This window comes from Pristiophorus japonicus, chromosome 13 (assembly GCF_044704955.1).
Source record: "Pristiophorus japonicus isolate sPriJap1 chromosome 13, sPriJap1.hap1, whole genome shotgun sequence".
NCBI classification, from domain to species: Eukaryota; Metazoa; Chordata; class Chondrichthyes; family Pristiophoridae; genus Pristiophorus; species Pristiophorus japonicus.
Window position 1 is genome coordinate 191279688 of NC_091989.1, and position 20497 is coordinate 191300184.

Below are 20497 nucleotides of genomic sequence, written 5' to 3' on the forward strand. Positions count from 1 at the left end.
AGATTGGGCTGATACTCTCTGGAGTTTAGAAGAATGAGAGGTGATCTCATTGAAACGTATAAAATTCTGAGGGGGCTTGACAGGGTGGATGCAGGGAGGGTGTTTCCCCTCGAGGGGGAATCTAGAACTAGGGGGCATAGTCTCAGGATAAGGGGCCGGCCTTTTTGAACTGAGAGGAGGAGGAATTTCTTCACTCAGAGGGTGGTGAATCTCTGGAATTCTCTGCCCCAGAGGGCTGTGGAGGCTCAGCCTTTGAATATTTTCAGGGCTGTCTTCTAACTATTCTACTGGACCACGTAAAGGTCCACAGATTGCACATCTCATGTTTACCGACATGACCTTCTGACTTCTCCTCAGTCATCTCTCCTGGTTGATTAACTCAAGCAACTACACAGACATAAACAAAATACTGCGGATGCTGGAAGTCTAAAATAAAAGTAGCAATTGCTGGAAACAACCAACCGTTGAGAGAGAGTAGATTGGGCATCCGTGGAGAGAGAGAGAGAAAAACAAGAATTAACATTTGAGTCCGATGACCTTTCGTCAGACGTCTAGTTGATGAGTTCTGACGAAGGGTCATCGACCCGAAACATTAATTCTGTTCCTCTCGCCACAGATGCTCAGTGTTTCCCAACATGTTTTTATTTTTAAAGAAAGAAAGACTTGCATTTATATAGCGCCTTTCACGACCAACGGATGTCTCAAAGCGCTTTACAGCCAATGAAGTACTTTTGGAGTGTAGTCACTGTTGCAATGTGGGAAACACGGCAGCCAGTTTGCGCACAGCAAGCTCCCACAAACAGCAATGTGATAATGACCAGATAATCTGTTTTAATGATGTTGATTGAGGGATAAATATTGGCCCCAGGACACCGGGGAGAACTCCCCTGCTCATCTTTAAAAATAGTGCCGCGGGATCTTTTACATCCACCTGAGAAAGCAGGCAGGGCCTCAGTTTAACGTCTCATCTGAAAGACGGATTTTAATCCAAGAAATTATGTCAGCAAGGTTATAGGACCAGGAATGTCTCAGAAGTTCAGGAGAGAAACATAGAAACATAGAAACATAGAAAATGGGTGCAGGAGTAAGCCATTCGGCCCTTCGAGCCTGCACCACCATTCAATATGATCATGGCTGATCATTCCTTCAGTACCCCTTTCCTGCTTTCTCTCCATACCCCTTGATCCCCTTAACCGTAAGGACCATATCTAACACCCTCTTGAATATATGCAATGAACTGGCATCAACAACTTTCTGCGACAGAGAATTCCACAGGTTAACAACTCTCTGAGTGAAGAAGTTTCTCCTCATCTCAGTCCTAAATGGCCTACCCCTTATCCGAAGACTATGTCCCCTGGCTCTGGACTTCCCCAACATCAAGAACATTCTTCCAGCATCTAACCTGTCCAGTCCCGTCAGGATCTTATATATTTCTATGAGATCCCATCTCATCCTTCTAAACGCCAGTGAATAAAGGCCCAGTTGATGCAGTCTCTCCTCATATGTCAGCCCAGCCATCCCTGGAATCAGTCTGGTGAACCTTCGCTGCACTCCCTCAATAGCAATAACGTCCTTCCTCAGACTAGGAGACCAAAACTGACACAATATTCCAGGTGAGGCCTCACTAAGGCCCTGTACAACTGCAGTAAGACCTCCCAGCTCCTATACTCAAATCCCCTAGCTATGAAGACCAACATACCATTTGCCTTCTTCACAGCCTGCTGTACCTGCATGCTCACTTTCAGTGACTGATGAACCATGACACCCAGGTCTCATTGCACCTCCCCTTTTCCTAATCTGCCGCCATTCAGATAATATTCTGCCTTTGTGTTTTTGCCCCCCAAAATGGATAACCTCACATTTATCCACATTATACTGCATCTGCCATGCATTTGCCCACTCACCTAACCTGTCCAAGTCACCCTGCAGCCTCTTAGCATCCTCCTCACAGCTCACACCACCACCCAGTTTAGTGTCATCCGCAAACTTGGATATATTGCACTCAATTCCTTCATCCAAATCATTAATGTATATTGTAAAGAGCTGGGGTCCCAGCACTGAGCCCTGCGGCACTCCACTAGTCACTGACTGCCATTCTGAAAAGGACCCGTTTATCCCGACTCTCTGCTTCCTGTCTGCCAACCAGTTCTCTATCCACGTCAGTACATTACCCCCAATACCATGCGCTTTGATTTTGTACACCAATCTCTTGTGTGGGACCTTGTCAACAGCCTTTTGAAAGTCCAAATACACCACATCCACTGGTTCTCCCTTGTCCACTCTACTAGTTACATCCTCAAAAAATTCCAGAAGATTCGTCAAGCATGATTTCCCTTTCATAAATCCATGCTGACTGAGTCCGATCCTGTCACTGCTTTCCAAATGGGCTGCTATTTCATCCTTAATAATTGATTCCAACATTTTCCCCACTACTGATGTCAGGCTAACGAGTCTATAATTACCCACTTTCTCTCTCCCTCCTTTTTTAAAAAGTGGCGTTACATTAGCTACCCTCCAGTCCATAGGAACTGATCCAGAATCGATAGATTGTTGGAAAATGATCACCAATGCATCCACTATTTGTAGGGCCACTTCCTTAAGTACTCTGGGACGCCAAGGTCAGGTTAAGAAAATGTTGTTGGAGGATGCCAGGTATGGTTAGTAACTCTGGTTTGACATAATCTAGGAGGTTTCATTACATGACCACATGCCTTTAATTGACACACCCTCAGACACCCGCCATTGGCCGCCCTACATGCTCATCGTCATAGTACACTGCCTTCCCAGGCCAATTGGAAAGCAAACATATTCTACGTCACTCAATTGGACAACTCTTGACTGTCAGTCAAATGGACTTTTTTCACCAACTCTAATATTATTTATAACTAATGAACAAAAGTTTTGGAAGAGATGTACCCAATGTCTATTATTCTACTCCCTGGGACTGTTTGTAGTGTCCAGTAGATTCATCTCGGAGACTTCAGGACAGTCCTAGAGAGTTGACAATCCCTGATGCCAGGCCATAAGAATTAGGAGCAGGAGTCGGCCATTCGGCCCCTCGAACTGCTCCACCATTCAATGAGATCATGGCTGATCTTCTACCTCAACTCCACTTCCTGCCTGATCTCCATATCCCTTAATTCCCTTAGACTCCAAAAACTCCCTTCTTGTGGTGGCCAAGTTATACGCAATTTCTGAATAAGCGGCAAATGAGGAATCCTGCTCCCAGCCGTGCCCCAATGCCCGTGTTAAAACCAAACAGGAGCAGTGCGCTGGGAGGGTAAGGAGTAAAGTGTTCACTCTTTTGCCCCTTTGCCCACAGTGGCCTAACTGTTGGCGGGGAGCCTGGGACTAGGGGGCAGAGTCTAAAAAATTAGAGCCAGGCCTTTCTGGAGTGAAATTAGGAAACACTTCTACACACACACAGGGTGGGAGAGGTTTGGAACTCTCTTCCGCAAACGGCAATTGATGCTGGGTCAGTTGTTAATTTTAAATTGGGGATTGATAGCTTTTTGTTAACTAAGGGGTGTTAAGGGATATGGGGGAACAGAGGGTATATGGAGTTAGGTCGCAGATCAGCCATTATCTCATTGAATAGCAGAACAAGCTCGAGGGGCTGAATGGCCTCCTCCTGTTCCTGTGTAACAGGCTCGAGGGGCTGAATGGGCCTCCTTCTGTTCCTGTGTAACAGGCTCGAGGGGCTGAATGGCCTCCTCCTGTTCCTGTGTAACAGGCTCGAGGGGCTGAATGGCCTCCTCCTGTTCCTGTGTAACAGGCTCGAGGGTCTGAATGGCCTCCTCCTGTTCCTGTGTAACAGGCTCGAGGGGCTGAATGGCCTCCTCCTGTTCCTGTGTAACAGGCTCGAGGGTCTGAATGGCCTCCTCCTGTTCCTGTGTAACAGGCTCGAGGGGCTGAATGGCCTCCTCCTGTTCCTGTGTAACAGGCTCGAGGGGCTGAATGGGCCTCCTCCTGTTCCTATGTAACAGGCTCGAGGGGCTGAATGGGCATCCTCCTGTTCCTGTGTAACAGGCTCGAGGGGCTGAATGGCCTCCTCCTGTTCCTGTGTAACAGGCTCGAGGGGCTGAATGGCCTCCTCCTGTCCCTGTGTAACAGGCTCAAGGGGCTGAATGGCCTCCTCCTGTTCCTGTGTAACAGGCTCGAGGGGCTGAATGGCCTCCTCCTGTTCCGTTGTTCCTATGTTCCTACTGTCATGTGTCTAACTTGGAAACCTCCCAGACTCCATGAGCAAGGTTGAGAATGTGTCAATGTGAAAATGTTAAGGGTGTGGGCCCTCATCTACGGATAGTTTTTTAAGTAGCTCTGTGCTCGCTAACCTACATTGGCTCCTGTAGCAACACCTCAAATTTAAAATCCTCCACCTCGTGTTCAAATCCCTCACCCCCTTCTTATCTCTGTAACCTCCTCCAGTCCTACTACACTCCGAGATCTCTGCGCTCCTCCAATTGTGCATCCCTAATTTTAATTGCTCCACCATCGGCGGCCATGCCTTCGTCTGCCTTGACGATAAACGCTGGAATTCCCTTCCTGAACCTCTCCTCCTCTCTAACTCTAGCTCCTCCTTTAAGACGCTCCTTAACAGCTACCTCTTGGACCTAGGGATAATATCTCTGCTCTTCTTCGAATAGTGCAGTGGCATCTTTTACATCCATCAGAGAGGGCAGATGGGGCCTCGACTTTAGCGTCTCATCCGAAAGACGGCACCTCCAACTGTGCAGCGCTCCCTCGGTGGTGGCACTGGGAGTGTCGGCCTAGATTAGGTGCTTAAAGTCCCTGGAATGGGAGTCAAGCCCATGACCTGCTGACTCAGAGGAACAGGAACACTGACTGACTCAACTCTCTGCAGCCCGGGACACTTGGGGAATGGGTGACCCGATCCCGACTGCCACCCCCAACTGAGATCAGTGGCTCAACGGGAACAGAGAGATCGGACCTGGGACTTTCTCATTTGGTTTGGCTCAGCAGATCTCTGGGCTTGGTCTTTGTAGTGTATGGAGAAAGGTCAGGCTGAACACTGTGAGCTCAAAGTAACGTGTGACCTTAGTCTTTTATTGCAGGTCTCCAGAGTGCCTCTCCAACCTGTGAGGCCTCCTTAAATACCTGTGCTCCCAAGGGATTATGAGATCCCTTGGGACTCCAGGGAATGAGCCCTCTGGTGGCTGTACAGAGTAAATACAAGCCCACATATATAACAACTCTCCCCCCACCACAAAGTCAGTAGTGTAACTATTTACAATGTGAGTCGATCTGGGTCCTTCTTGCCCTGGTTGATCGTCTCGGTGTGAAAGCTGGTGTTGTTGAATCATTTGTTGGGCCCTCACTGGGCTGCTGTGCAGCTGGCCTTGCTGGGCTGCCTGGTGTGTTGGGTCCTGCTGGGCTGCTGTGGATGATGGGTTCTGCTCCGTGGTCAACCGTGGTGCCGGTTGCCACTGGTATGTGTGTTGGGGCATCAAAAAAGGTAGGGTCCAACGTTGGTTGCTCAGAATAGTCTATGAATCTGAGTTTGATTTGGTCCAAGTGTTTCTGGTGAATGAGTCCATTTGAAAGTTTGATCCAAAACACCCTGCTCCCCTCTTTGGCCACGACAGTGCCGGGAAGCCACTTGGGACCTTGTCCATAATTTAATACAAATACAGGATCATTGATTTCAATCTCGCGTGACACATTTGCGCTATCATGGTATGCACTTTGTTGAAGCCGCCTGCTCTCTACCTGTTCATGTAGATCAGGGTGAACTAACGAGAGCCTTGTCTTAAGTGCTCTTTTCATGAGCAGTTCAGCAGGTGGGATCCCAGTGAGTGAGTGAGGTCTCGTGAGGTAGCTAAGCAGAACTCGGGATAGGCGAGTCTGCAGTGAGCCTTTAGTTACCCTCTTCAAGCATTGCTTGATGATTTGCACTGCTCTCTCTGCCTGACCATTGGACGCTGGTTCAAATGGGGCAGATGTGACATGTTTGATCCCGTTACGGGTCATAAATTCTTTGAACTCAGCACTGGTTAAACATGGCCCATTGTCACTCACCAGAACATCGGGTAAGCCATGTGTGGCAAACATGGCCCGCAGGCTTTCAGTCGTGGCGGTGGTCGTACTAGCCGACATTATCTCACATTCAATCCATTTGGAGTACGCGTCTACAACCACAAGAAACATTTTACCCAAGAATGGGCCTGCATAGTCGATGTGTACCATAGACCACGGTTTGGAGGGCCAAGACCATAAACTTAGCGGCACCTCCCTGGGTACATTGCTTAACTGCAAGCATATATTACATCTGTGAACACAGGATTCTAAGTCCGCATCGATACCGGGCCACCACACGTAGGATCTGGCTATCGCTTTCATCATTACGATGCCTGGGTGGGTGCTGTGGAGGTCATTGATGAAGATGTCTCTGCCCTTCTTGGGGACCACTACTCACTTGCCCCACAGAAGGCAGTCTGCCTGTATAGACATTTCATCTTTGCGCCATTGGAATGGCTTTATCTCTTCCTGCATTTCCACTGGGACACTGGACCAGCTCCCGTGAAGCACACAGCTTTTGACTAGAGATAATAAGGGGTCCTGGCTTGTCCAGGTTTCGATCTGCCGGGCAGTGACGGGTGATTGCTCACTCTCAAATGCTTCCATAACCATGGCTAGATCTGCGGGCTGCGCCATTTCCACCCCCGTGGTGGGCAATGGCAGCCTACTGAGAGCATCGGCGCAGTTTTCTGTGTCTGGCCTGTGGCGGATGGCGTAGTTGTATGCGGACAACGTGAGCGCCCATCTCTGGATGCGGGCTGATGCGTTGGTATTTATCCCTTTATTCTCGGAAAACAGGGATATAAGTGGCTTATGGTCAGTTTCCAATTCAAATTTTAGCCCAAACAGGTATTGATGCATATTCTTTGCCCCATAGACACACGCTAACGCTTCTTTTTCAATCATGCTGTAGGCTCTCTCAGCCTTAGACAGACTCCTGGATGCATAAGCAACCGGTTGCAGTTTCCCGAAATCATTAGCTTGTTGCAATACACACCCGACGCCCTATTACGACGCATCACATGCTTGTACCAAACGCTTACATGGATCATACAACACAAGCAATTTGTTTGAGCATAATTTTCTCGCTTTTACAAAGGCATTTTCTTGGCTTTTGCCCCAAACCCATTCGCCCCCTTTTCGTAGTAAGACATGTCGTGGTTCTAGCAGGGTGCTGAGACCCGGTAAGAAGTTACCAAAGTAATTCAAGAGTCACAGGAATGATCACAGCTCCGTCATGTTCTGTGGCCTCGGTGCGTGGTACCGATTGCCCGTCTTTGCGTTGGTGGGCCTGATGCCGTCCGCTGCAATCCTCCTTCCCAGAAACTCCACTTCAGGCTCTAGGAAAACATACATCGAGCGTTTTAACCTGAGCACCACGCGGTTGAGCCGACTAAGAACCTCCTCCAGGTTCTGCAGATGCTCGACTGTGTTCCGACCTGTGACCAAGATGTCGTCCTGGAAGACCACGGTGTGGGGGACCGACTTCAGTAAACTTTCCATGTTTCTCTGGAATATCGCCGCCACTGATCGGATTCCAAACGGGCATCTGTTATAAACAAAAAGACCTATGTGCGTGTTGATGCAGGTGAGGGCCTTCGATGATTCCTCCAGTTCCTGCGTCATGTAGGCTGAGGTCAGATCCAGCTTCGTGAACATCTTTCCTCCGCCAGCGTTGCAAAGAGGTCATCGGTTTTTGATAGTGGGTATTGATCCTGCAGGGAGAAACGATTGATAATTACTTTGTAATCGCCACAGATTCTGACGGTGCCGTCTCCCTTGAGGACTGGGACAATAGGACTGGCCCACTCACTGAACTCGACTGTTGAAATAATGCCCTCTCTTTGCAGCCGGTCTAGCTCGATCTCTACCCTTTCTCTCATCATGTACTGTACTGCTCTCGCCTTGTGATGGATGGGTCGTGCCCCCGGAATTAGGTGGATCTGCACTTTTGCTCCTTGAAATTTCCCGATGCCTGGTTCGAATAGTGAAGGAAATTTGTTTAAGACCTGGGCACACAAAGTGTCGTCAGCGGGCAATAATGCTCGGATGTCGTCCCAGTTCCAGCATATCTTTCCCAGCTAGCTCCTGCCGAGCAGCGTGGGACCATCGCCCAGTACCACCCAGAGTGGTAGCTTGTGCACCGCTCCATCGTAGGAGACCTTTACGGTAGCACTGCCGATTACAGGAATCAGTTCTTTAGTGTAAGTTCTTAGTTTCGTGCGAATTGGAGTTAAGACTGGCCTTGAGGCCTTGTTGCACCACAACCTTTCGAAAGTCTTTTTGCCCATGGTGGACTGGCTCGCGCCCATGTCCAGCTCCATTGATACCAGGAGTCCATTTAGTTCAACCTTCAGCATTATCGGGGGACAATTCGTAGTGAATGTGTGCACCCCATGTACTTCTGCCTCCTCTATCAGAGGTTCTGTTTCATCGTGAACCTCCGAGGATCTGTCCTCCTCTGCAACGCAGTGGTTTGCAGGTTTAGCAGGCCTAGCAGCTCGCCTGCACACTCGTTGGAGGTGTCCCATTGTTTCACAGCCCTTGCAAATGTATCCTTTGAATCGGCATGAATGGAAACGATGATCACCCCCGCAGCACCAACAAGGTGTTAATGGCCTTGCATTCATCACCCTTGATGGTGGACTCTGAGACATCTGCGGACGTGTAGCTGCAGGCATGTGTGACCTGCCCTGTACGTTACGATTCGAAAACAACATCACTTTGTTCACAGTACTTGTAGCAGCACTTGTGTGCTGAGAGATTTGCTTCGTATTGTCACTGGTGGCAATGAACGCCTGGGCTATCGCTATGGCCTTACTCAAGGTTGGGGCCTCGACAGTCAAAAGTTTGCGAAGTATGGTTTCGTGGCCAATGCCAAGTACGAAAAAGTCTCTGAGCATGTGCTCCAAATATCCTTCAAATTCGCAATGCCCTACAAGGCGTCTTAGCTCGGCGACATAACTCACCACTTCCTGGCCTTCAGACCTTTTGTAGGTGTAGAACTGGTACCTCGCCATCAGAACACTTTCCTTCGGGTTCAAATGATCTCAGACCAGTGTGCACAAATCATCGTACGATTTCTCCGTGGGTTTCGCTGGAGAGAGCAGATTCTTCATGAGGCCATACATTGGTGCCCCACAGACGGTGAGGAGGATCGCCCTTCATTTGGCAGCGCTCTCTTCCCCATCTAGCTCATTGGCCACGAAGTATTGGTCGAGTCGCTCCACAAAAGTTTCCCAATCATCTCACTCTGAGAGTTTCTCCAGGATGCCCACTGTTCTCTGCATCTTTGGGTTCGCTATCTGTATCTCGTCGCCAGTTGTAGTGTATGGAGAAAGAGTCAGACTGAACACTGTGAGCTCAAAGTAATGTGTGACCTTAGTCTTTTATTGCAGGCCTCCAGAGTGCCTCTCCATCCTGTGAAGCCTTCTTAAATACTTGTGCTCCCAAGGGATTATGAGATCCCTTGGGACTCCGGGAAATGAGCCCTCAAGTGGCTGTACAGAGTATATACAAGTCCAGACACATAACAGTCTTCATCATCATCATCATCATAGGCGGTCCCTCGGAATCGAGGAAGACTTGCTTCCACTCCCAAAGTGAGTTCTTTCATGGCGGAACAGTCCGATACGAGAGCCACAGACCCTGTTACAGGTGGGACAGACATATGTCGGGGGAAGGGGTCGGTGGGGCTGGTTTGCCGCGCGCTCCTTCCGCTGCCTGCGCTTGACCTCTTCATGCTCCTTGCGTCGAGACTCAAAGAGCTCAATGCCCTCCCGGATGGACTTTCTCCACCTCAGGTGGTCTGCGGCCAGGGTCTCCCAGGTGTCAGTGGTGATGTCACACTTTACCAGGGAGGCTTTCAGGATGTCCTTATAACGTTTCCGCTGCCCACCTTTACCGGGCTCGTTTACCGTGAAGGAGCTCCGCATGAAGCATTTGCGAAGGGAGTCTCGTATCTGGCATGTGAACTATGTGGCCTGCAGTCAGAATCAGGGGAAGTCATAACGGGGAACAAAGAAATGGCAGACCAATTGAACAAGTACTTTGGTTCGGTATTCACTAAGGAGGACACAAACAACCTTCCGGATATAAAAGGGGTCAGAGGGTCTAGAAAGAAGGAGGAACTGAGGGAAATCCTTATTAGTCGGGAAATTGTGTTGGGGAAATTGATAGGATTGAAGGCCGATAAATCCCCAGGGCCCAATGGACTACATACCAGAGTACTTAAGGAGGTGGCTTTGGAAATAGCGGATGCATTGGCAGTCATTTTCCAACATTCCATAGACTCTGGATCAGTTACTATGGAGTGGAGGGTAGCCAATGTAACCCCACTTTTTAAAAAAGGAGGGAGAGAGAAAACAGGGAATTATAGACCGGTCAGCCTGACATCGGTAGTGGGTAAAATGATGGAATCAATTATTAAGGATGTCATAGCAGCGCATTTGGAAAGAGGTGACATGATAGGTCCAAGTCAGCATGAATTTGTGAAAGGGAAATCATGCTTGACAAATCTTCTAGAATTTTTTGAGGATGTTTCCAGTAGAGTAGACAAGGGAGAACCAGTTGATGTGGTGTATTTGGACTTTCAGAAGGCTTTCGACAAGGTCCCACACAAGAGATTAATGTGCAAAGTTAAAGCACATGGGATTGGGGGTAGTGTGCTGACGTGGATTGAGAACTGGTTGTCAGACAGGAAGCAAAGAGTAGGAGTAAATGGGTACTTTTCAGAATGGCAGGCAGTGACTAGTGGGGTACCGCAAGGTTCTGTGCTGGGGCCCCAGCTGTTTACATTGTACATTAATGATTTAGACGAGGGGATTAAATGTAGTATCTCCAAATTTGCAGATGACACTAAGTTGGGTGGCAGTGTGAGCTGCGAGGAGGATGCTATGAGGCTGTAGAGTGACTTGGATAGGTTAGGTGAGTGGGCAAATGCATGGTAGATGAAGTATAATGTGGATAAATGTGAGGTTATCCACTTTGGTGGTAAAAACAGAGAGACAGACTATTATCTGAATGGTGACAGATTAGGAAAAGGGGAGGTGCAAAGAGACCTGGGTGTCATGGTACATCAGTCATTGAAGGTTGGCATGCAGGTGCAGCAGGCGGTTAAAAAAGCAAATGGCATGTTGGCCTTCATAGCGAGGGGATTTGATACAGGGGCAGGGAGGTGTTGCTACAGTTGTACAGGGCCTTGGTGAGGCCACACCTGGAGTATTGTGTGCAGTTTTGGTCTCCTAACTTGAGTAAGGACATTCTTGCTATTGAGGGAGTGCAGCGAAGGTTCATCAGACTGATTCCCGGGATGGCGGGACTGACCTATCAAGAAAGACTGGATCAACTGGGCTTGTATTCACTGGAGTTCAGAAGAATGAGAGGGGATGGGGTACTGAAGTTGCATGTTCAGCCATGAACTCATTGAATGGCGGTGCAGGCTCGAAGGGCCGAATGGCCTACTCCTGCACCTATTTTCTATGTTTCTATGTTTCCAAGCTGATCGAGTGTGGTCAGTACTTCAATGCTGGGGATGTTAGCCCGGACGAGGACACTGATGTTGGTGCACCTGTCCTCCCAGGGGATTTGCAGGGTCTTACGCAACGAGCCATTGGGGTGTGCAGTAAGTTCTCTTTCTCTCGGGCATTACTGTTTGAGTTGAATTTAGTGATTTCTGTTCAATTTTTTTTGAACTCCGAGCTGAATGGAAGAAGTGCATGTCAACATCGTTTCCCTTCAGCTGCCAGTTACAGGAACTGATGGTAAACTCATGCGAGCCCTCGATTGTGCAGGCCATCCCAAGGGACGGGGTCTTTAGTTGCTTTGCACGGGCTGATTTCAAAATACTCTTAACTTCCATGCATCAAATTCCTTTCAACTGAGCCAATGCTTCACAAATACAATACAGGGGTTCCAACTCGCATTGGTTGCTTGCTGACTTTTATTTTCCACTTTGTACTTTCAAAAATATTGTGCTAAATCGCTTAAGTCCTTCAACACTCACTCCCTCCACCACCTTCAACACTCACTCCCTCCACCACCGGCGCACCGTGGCTGCAGTGTGTACCATCTACAAGATGCACTGCGGCAACTTGCCAAGGCTTCTTCGGCAGCACCTCCCAAACCCGCGACCTCTACCACCTAGAAGGACAAGGGCAGCAGGCGCATGGGAACACCACCACCTCCACGTTCCCCTCCCAGTCACACACCATCCCGACTTGGAAATATATCGGCCGTTCCTTCATCGTCGCTGGGTCACAATCCTGGAACTCCCTCCCTAACAGCACTGTGGGAGCACCTTCACCACACGGACTGCAGCGATTCAAGAAGGCGGCTCACCACCACCTTCTCAAGGGGCAATTAGGGATGGGCAATAAATGCCGGCCTTGCCAGCGACGCCCATATCCCAGGAATTAATGTTTTTTAAATTGCAGAACGTCCGAGGGAGACAAACTGCTGACTGTGGTGAAGGATGGAACGGTCTGGGACACAAGTTAAAAAACGAGGAAGTTGGATGTGAGAGGGGAAGTCATGGGGGGGTGGGGTTAAAGGGTAATTAAGTTGAGGGCAAAGCTATATGGGGAGGTCATTGAAGCAGATGGTTATATGGGTTCAAGAGACCATTACATGTGTTTGTGGAGAGATATGGGATTAAGGAATATGGTGAGGTGGTGGGGTTGACTTATCAATAAAAGCGCAGGCTTCTAGGGTGGAACCTCCTTTTCCGGCATCTTCATTTTCTCACTCCTATGTCAACATTATTCGTCCCAAGAGAACCTCGTCTACAATATTTTTTAAAAAGCTTACTAAAGAGTTATTTCTGTCTCTGTTTATGTTTCCAATAATTTAGTTGAAAAGGAGAATGTTTGATGGTATCAGCTATTGACTTGAGAAGAACAACTGGCTCAGTGTCACACCGTGGTTCTGGTGTCAGCCGTGGCTGTGGGTAGCACTTTTGCCTCTGAGTCAGAAGGTTGTGGGCTCAAGTCCCCCTCCAGAGAATTGAGCACAAAAATCTAGGCTGAGGGAGCACCGCACTGTTGGTCTTTCAGGTGAGGTGTTAAACCGAGACCCTGTCTGCTCTCTCAGGTGGATGTAAAAGATCCCATGGCACTATTTCGAAGAAGAGCAGGGGAGTTATCCCTGGTATCCTGGCCCAATATTTATCCCTCAATCAACATAACAAAAACAGATTTTCTGGTCATGAGCATTTTGCTGTGTGAGGGAGCTTGCTGTGCACAAATTGGCTGCTGTGTTTCCCACATTACAACAGTGACTACTTAATTGGCTGTAAAACGCTATAAGACGTTTGGTGGTCGTGAAAGGCGCTATAGAAATGCAAGTCTTTCTTTATTTCCAGCAGTCACAAGGGCCTTGGCACAGTTCAAAGGTGGCAGACTCCCTGGGGTTAAGGGCTGCGCCCCTCTTGACGTTATCTCAGCTCTCACATCGACCCCCTCAGTGAACTCTTTTCCCATTTCTCTTAAAAAGAGGAATCAAAGTGAAATTGAAAACACAGTAATAAGCGAAATGCCCATGGACGATGATATGTTTGAATTGGCTTTGCTCAGTTCATGCTCCAGCCAGCTCCCGCAGCCTGTACGCTGACAGGCTGCACAATTATTTCAATCGGCATTAATTTCGCTGGAAGTCAAGAGGCTACTTTGGGATAATTGCACTGCCATTTATCTGGTTTCCGACACTCTGGGCCCTCAGAGCTGATATGACAAACCTGTGAGACAATGACAGGAAATGAGTGAATGGCAAAACAGGCTGGGTCCCCAAAGCACGAACACAGCACCAGACCGCTCGGGAAAGCCGGGAATTCACACTGAGCACTGTGACCACACAAAGTCAACTCTGGTAAACAAGCGCTGGAATCTACGGCACAGCGATTTGCCGCTGAATATCCCTTGTATCTGGATGTAAGCTGGATTGTTGAGGACTGCACCAGATTGCGACAAAGAGAGTTACAGAGAGGTGCGTGAACTTCATTAGATGGTGGGGGCAACTTGGCTATTGTGTCATGGAAATATCCGCGAGACTTGTCTGAAACTGGACATCAGGCATCCAGCTGTGGCAGCAAAGGAACCCCATGCTGTGTTTAACTTAGCTGCCTTGGAGTGTTTGATGGGACAGTGTAGAGGGAGCTTTACTCTGTATCTAACCCCGTGCTGTACCTGCCCTGGGAGTGTTTGATGGGACAGTGTAGAGGGAGCTTTACTCTGTATCTAACCCCGTACTGTACCTGCCCTGGGAGTGTTTGATGGGACAGTGTAGAGGGAGCTTTACTCTGTATCTAACCCCGTGCTGTACCTGCCCTGGGAGTGTTTGATGGGACAGTGTAGAGGGAGCTTTACTCTGTATCTAACCCGTGCTGTACCTGCCCTGGGAGTGTTTGATGGGACAGTGTAGAAGGAGCTTTACTCTGTATCTAACCCCGTGCTGTACCTGCCCTGGGAGTGTTTGATGGGACAGTGCAGAGGGAGCTTTACTCTGTATCTAACCCCGTGCTGTACCTGCCCTGGGAGTGTTTGAACCTAGTATTTGGGATGGGGAGTTTCTGACATGTATTAGTTCACTACAGGGAGGAAACTCGGCTCACTGAAATGGAAGCACTCCATTCGCGTGCATAAACCTTCTCATCGACACAGGTTAGCAAAGCCATAAAAGAAGCAAACCAAGCACTAGGGTTTATTTCTAGAGGGATAGAACTGAAAAGTAGGGACCTTACGCTAACCTGTATGGAACCTTGGTTAGATCACACGTGGAGCACTGCGTACAGTTCTGGTCGCCATATTATAGAAAGGATATAGAGGCACTGGAGAGGGTGCAGAGAAGATTTACAAGGATGATACCAGAAATGCGAGGGTACACATATCAGGGAAGGATGAACAGGCTGGGTCTCTTTTCTTTTGAAAAAAAAAGGCTGAGGGGTGACCTAATAGAGGTCTTTAAAATGATGAAAGGTTTTGATAGAGTGGATACAGAGAGAATGTTTCCACTTGTGGGGAAGAGCATAACTAGAGGCCATCAATATAAGATCGCCACTGTGATATATTCTTTATAAGATCACTAAGCACACGTACACAAGATGGGCGAGAGATTCAGGCCCTCCCAAACGGTTGCACCTCCCGTTGTCGATGGATTTCACTGCCGCAGTGGGTGAGGTGGCCTCCTGCGTAAAATTCAGCTCTTTGGCATTTTTTTCCGCGCGGACCGGAAGTTGGTCATAATGGGGGCGGTAGTGCGGCAGTGAGTGCTCTCGAGTGGGGCAGTGGGGAGGGGGAGCACTCTCGAGGGGGGTAGTGGGTGAGGGGGGAGCGCTCTCGAGGGGGATAGTGGGGGGAGGTGGAAAGCTCTCGAGGGGGGCAGTGGGGGGAGGGGGAACGCACTCGAGGGGGTCAGTGGGGGGAGGGGGGAGCGCTCTCGAGTGGGGTAGTGGGGGGAGTGGGGAGCACTCTCGAGGGGGGCAGTGGGGGGGGTGAGGGCACTAGAGGGGGGAGGGGGAATGCTCTCGAGGGGGGTAGTGGGGGGAGGGGGGAGCGCTCTCGAGGGAGGCAGAGGGGGGAGCGGGAACGCTCTCGAGGGGGTTAGTGGGGGTAGCGCTCTCAAGGGGGGCAGTGGGGGGAGGGGGAGCGCTCTCGAGGAGGGCAGTGGGGGGAGAGGGGAGCGCTCTCGAGGTGGGTGGTGGGGGGAGGGGGAATGCTCTCGAGGGGGTAGTGGGGGAGGGGGAATGCTCTCGAGGGGGGCAGTGGGGGGAGGGGGAATGCTCTCGAGGGGGGTAGTGGGGGGCGGGGGGAGCGCTCTCGAGGGGGGCAGTGGGGGGAGGGGGAGCGCTCTCGAGGGGGGTAGTGGGGGGGAGGGGGAATGCTCTCGAGGGGGGTAGTGGGGGTAGTGGGGAGCACTCTCGAGGGGGGCAGTGGGGGAAGGGGAGCGCTCTTGAGGGGGGCAGTGGGGGGAGGGGGAACGCACTCGAGGGGGCAGTGGGGGGAGGGGGGAGCGCTCTCGAGTGGGGTAGTGGGGGGAGGGGGGAGCGCTCTCGAGGGGGGCAGTGGGGGGAGGGGGGAGCGCTCTCGAGGGGGGCAGTGGGGGGAGGGGGAGCGCTCTCGAGGGGGGTAGTGGGGGTAGCGCTCTCAAGGGGGGCAGTGGGGGGAGGGGGAGCGCTCTCGAGGAGGGCAGTGGGGGGAGGGGGGAGCGCTCTCGAGGTGGGTGGTGGGGGGAGGGGGAATGCTCTCGAGGGGGTAGTGGGGGGAGGGGGAATGCTCTCGAGGGGGTTAGTGGGGGAAGGGGAGCGCTCTCGAGGGGGACAGTGGGGGGAGGGGGAATGCTCTCGAGGGGGGTAGTGGGGGGAGGGGGGAGCGCTCTTGAGGGGGGCTGTGGGGGAGGGGGAATGCTCTCGAGGGGGGTAGTGGGGGGAGGGGGGACCGCTCTCAAGGCGGGCAGTGGGGGGAGGGGGGAGCGCTCTCGAGGGGAGTGGTGGGTGGGAGGGGGAATGCTCTCGAGGGGGGGGAGTGGGGAGCACTCTCGAGGGGGGCAGTGGGGGAAGGGGAGCGCTCTTGAGGGGGGCAGTGGGGGGAGGGGGGAGCACTCTCGAGGGGGGCAGTGGGGGGGGGTGAGGGCACTAAAGGGGGCAGTAGGGGGAGGGGTGAGCACACTAGGGGGGGCAGTGGGGGGAGAGGTGAGCACACTGGGGGAGGGGGAGCAGTGGAGGTGGGACACAATCTCCGCCGCTGTCAGTCACCAGCCTGGCGCTGATGATGTCACGATGCTTGTGCGCACCACGTCTCTACCCTTCACTGGAAGGGGAGGGTCGCTGCGAGCTCTACGATTATTTTAGTTCGGTCCACTGGGGGATTTTGGCTGGGCCAGCAGCCTGACACCACCGAGGGTCCGCCAGGTTGCCTATTGGTGGTCCGACCGAACCCGGGGGCATAATTGTCCGGCCGACCTGGCAGTCGGCTGACAAAAATAAAATGGTAGCCGGGGTAGTGCCGGCCTTCCCTTGAAAGGCCACCGCACCGCCATGTCTCACACACAGCGAACACAGTGCACCAACAAAAAAACTGTTGGGGGCACCGATTGGTGGGCCGAAGATTTTTTTCACCTAAACTTTGCTTGCGGTGCGGGAGATCGGCGGTGTGTGCTTTGATGACTCACTTAGGAGGGGTCGGCGGCGGCAGGGCAGAAGTGTGGACTGCCGGCAAAAGCACTGGGGAGAATTTCACCGGCAGCAGCCATTCAACTCCGCCGTGTGACGGCCGCTTTCCGACGGTAAGAGGCATTTTCGGGAGGCTGAAGTTCGTCCGCCGATGGCTCCACAGGAACTTGTCATGTGACGTTGTCACATGATCCTTTTATTATATACATCACCAATTGCATTATCGCAGTAGTCCACTAGGGGGAGCTCTGTATTACACTTCTCCCTCCTTAATGAAGAAATAATCAGAACAAAATAATCATTATACATAACTTGCATGGTTATATACAACAAAAGATTTGGGGCCTGAACTTGATCAGAGTACCGCCCACCTACCGCCCAGGCCCCGCCCACCTGCCGCCCGGGCCCCGCCCACCTGATGCCCAGGCCCCGCCCGATTCCTCAGGTCCCGCCCATCTGCCGCCCAGGCCCCGCCCACCTGCTGCCCAGGTCCCACCCGATTACTCAGGTCCCACCCAGCTGCGGCCCAGGCCCCGCCCACCTGCTGCCCAGGCCCCGCCCGATTCCTCAGGCCCCGCCCACCTGCCGCCCATGCCCCGCCCACCTGCTGCCCAGGCCCCGCCCGATTAGTCAGGTCCCGCCCAGCTGCCGCCCAGGCCCCGCTCAATTCCTCAGGTCCCGCCCACCTGCCACCCATGCCCCGCCCACCTGCTGCCCAGGCCCCGCCCGATTAGCCAGGACCCGCCCAGCTGCCGCCCAGGCCTCGCCCACCTGCTACCCAGTTCCCGCCCAACGGGAGATTCCTCGGTGAAACAACTTCCTGCCGCCCGCCCATGCCAGACGTTCCAAAAATGGGATTTTCCTCGTGCATGATCCTCTGAGATCGTGCTCCTGCCCGCCAGCAGGACCGCTGGAGGAAATGTCGTGCGAACTGGCTGTAAATCCAAAAATAAAAAAATGGCAGACCAATTGAACAAATACTGTGCTTCTGTCTTCACGAAGGAAGAAACGAATAACCTTCCGGAAGTACTATGGGACCGAGGGTCGAGTGAGAAGGAGGAACTGAAGGATATCCTTATTAGGCGGGAAATTGTATTTGGGAAATTGATGGGATTGAAGGTCAATAAATCCCCGGGGCCTGATAGTCTGAATCCCAGAGTAGTTAAGGAAGTGACCCTACAAATAGTGGATGCATTGGTGATCATTTTCCAACAGTCTATCGACTCTGGATCAGTTCCTATGGACTGGAGGGTAACTAATGTAACACCACTTTTTAAAAAAGGAGGGAGAGAGAAAACAGGTAATTATAGACCGGTTAGGCTGACATCAGTCGTGGGGAAAATGTTGGAATCAATTATTAAGGATGAAATAGCAGCCCATTTGGAAAGCAGTGACAGGATCGGACCGAGTCAGCATGGATTTATGAAAGGGAAATCATGCTTGACGAATCTTCTGGAATTTTTTGAGGATGTAACTAGTAGAGTGGACAAGGGAGAACCAGTGGATGTGGTGTATTTGGACTTTCACCAGACTGATTCCCGGGATGGCAGGACTGACATATGAGGAGAGACTGGATCAACTGGGCCTTTATACATTGGAGTTTAGAAGGATGAGAGGGGACAGGTTAGATGTGGGTAGAATGTTCCCGACGTTGGGGAAGTCCAGAACCAGGGAACATAGTCTTAGGATAAGGGGTAGGCCATTTAGGACTGAGATGAGGAGAAACTTCTTCACTCAGAGAGTTGTTAACCTGTGGAATTCCCTGCCGCAGAGAGTTGTTGAGGCCAGTTCATTGGATATATTCAAGAGGGAGTTAGATGTGGCCCTTACGGTTAAAGGGATCAAGGGGTATGGAGAGAAAGCAGGAATGGGGTACTGAGGTGAATGATCAGCCATGATCTTATTGAATGGTGGTGCAGGCTCAAAGGGCCGAATGGCCTACTCCTGCACCTATTTTCTATGTTTCTATGTTTCTAAATCGTGCGGCAGGGAGAATCGTTCAGTGTTTCAGCGCTGCACATACCACGTAGTGTCCATAGGCTGCACCATTATCACAGGCTCAGAATGATTCTCTGATTGACCTTAACCTGCACAGAATGACTTCACATATGTAAATGAAAAGTGCTCCGTTGAAGGGCAGGTGTGGTACAGGAAGCGGCAATGATTTCCGACGCAGTCAAGGCTGAATTGGATATGCACTACAAGGGTTTTTGGACCATTGCAGGCAGAGCAGAGTTATTGACAGAATGTGAGCGCACACATGGTATGAGCTTATGTCAAACTATATCGGCAATAATGAAGTCATGTAACGCTCTGTGAGGTGGCAGGATGTGATAGTGAGAACAGCATGAGCTGAAGTATATAAGACGGAAAAAGATATATAATGGTCTGCAAGGTCAGTGAGGAACATGTCATATCAGGGTGGGACTCCGCGATGGTGGACCTAACACAATGTGGATTGAAGTGCAAGCCTTAATGTGTGCCCTGTAAGTTGTGTAACTGTCTCTCATTCAATGGCAGCCTTCCTCCATTGGTCACCCTTCCTTGTTGTCGTGCAATGGCCTGATGACAGGACCCATTAAACAGTCGCATCATATGTGGAGGGCTTGGTGGTTTGCATGACATGTCCCGAAAGCATCGATTGCCACATGGTCCCGACACAGTCGGTGTTTCGCTCCACCGCACTACTGAGCCGCTCCACACTGGCAATATGCTGCTCAGCAAAGGTGGCGATGCTGACAGCTCTCCCAGCCCTGGTCTGCAGCACATCTCGAGCTCGGTCAACGCTCGTCCTCGACTACTGGACCATTTCCTGGATTGCTGTCACCCGTCCTCCATCCTCATGGGATTGTTGCATCATCCGGCGAGCTTGCAGCCTGGTGGGTTTACCAGCACGGCCTCTGCGCCTCCCAGCACTTGTTCCTGCGTCGTCCGATTCAAATCCCAAAAAGTCGGACCCGACACCAATGTTGGCCAAAGAGGTGGCACACAGGTCAGGAGGCTGGAGTCTTCCACTTGCATCTCCTCGACCTCAAGTGGTTCGAAGACTGGCACTCCTCCCTCCTCTCCCTCCGGGTCTTCGTGTCTCTGGGTGGCAGAGGTGGGTGTGGTGGATATGGGTGATCTTGGGGGGCGGGGTGGTGGTGGAGGAAGGAGCTGGTGTGTTGGGCTGCTGGCAATGTTGGGGTGGGTGTCACACTCGACCTTTGTGTGCCAGAGGTGGCTGGGGTGCATTGCTCGGTGCTGTCCGAACCAACATCTGCATGTAGAGGACAACATTTCAGTGTATGGCCGGTG

The 20497-nt window shown here is 51.2% G+C and overlaps 1 protein-coding gene across 2 annotated transcripts in view; it reads left to right on the forward strand.

The window, feature by feature from the left end:
• The first annotated feature begins 13821 nt into the window (after window positions 1–13821).
• The window catches only part of LOC139278991 (cadherin-5-like), a 101519-nt gene continuing 94843 nt past the window's right edge, over window positions 13822–20497 (forward strand). For both annotated transcript variants that reach the window (XM_070898291.1, XM_070898292.1), the window contains exon 1: window positions 13822–14019. The gene's annotated coding sequence lies outside the window, so the exon portion shown is untranslated. The remainder of the gene's footprint in view (window positions 14020–20497) is intronic.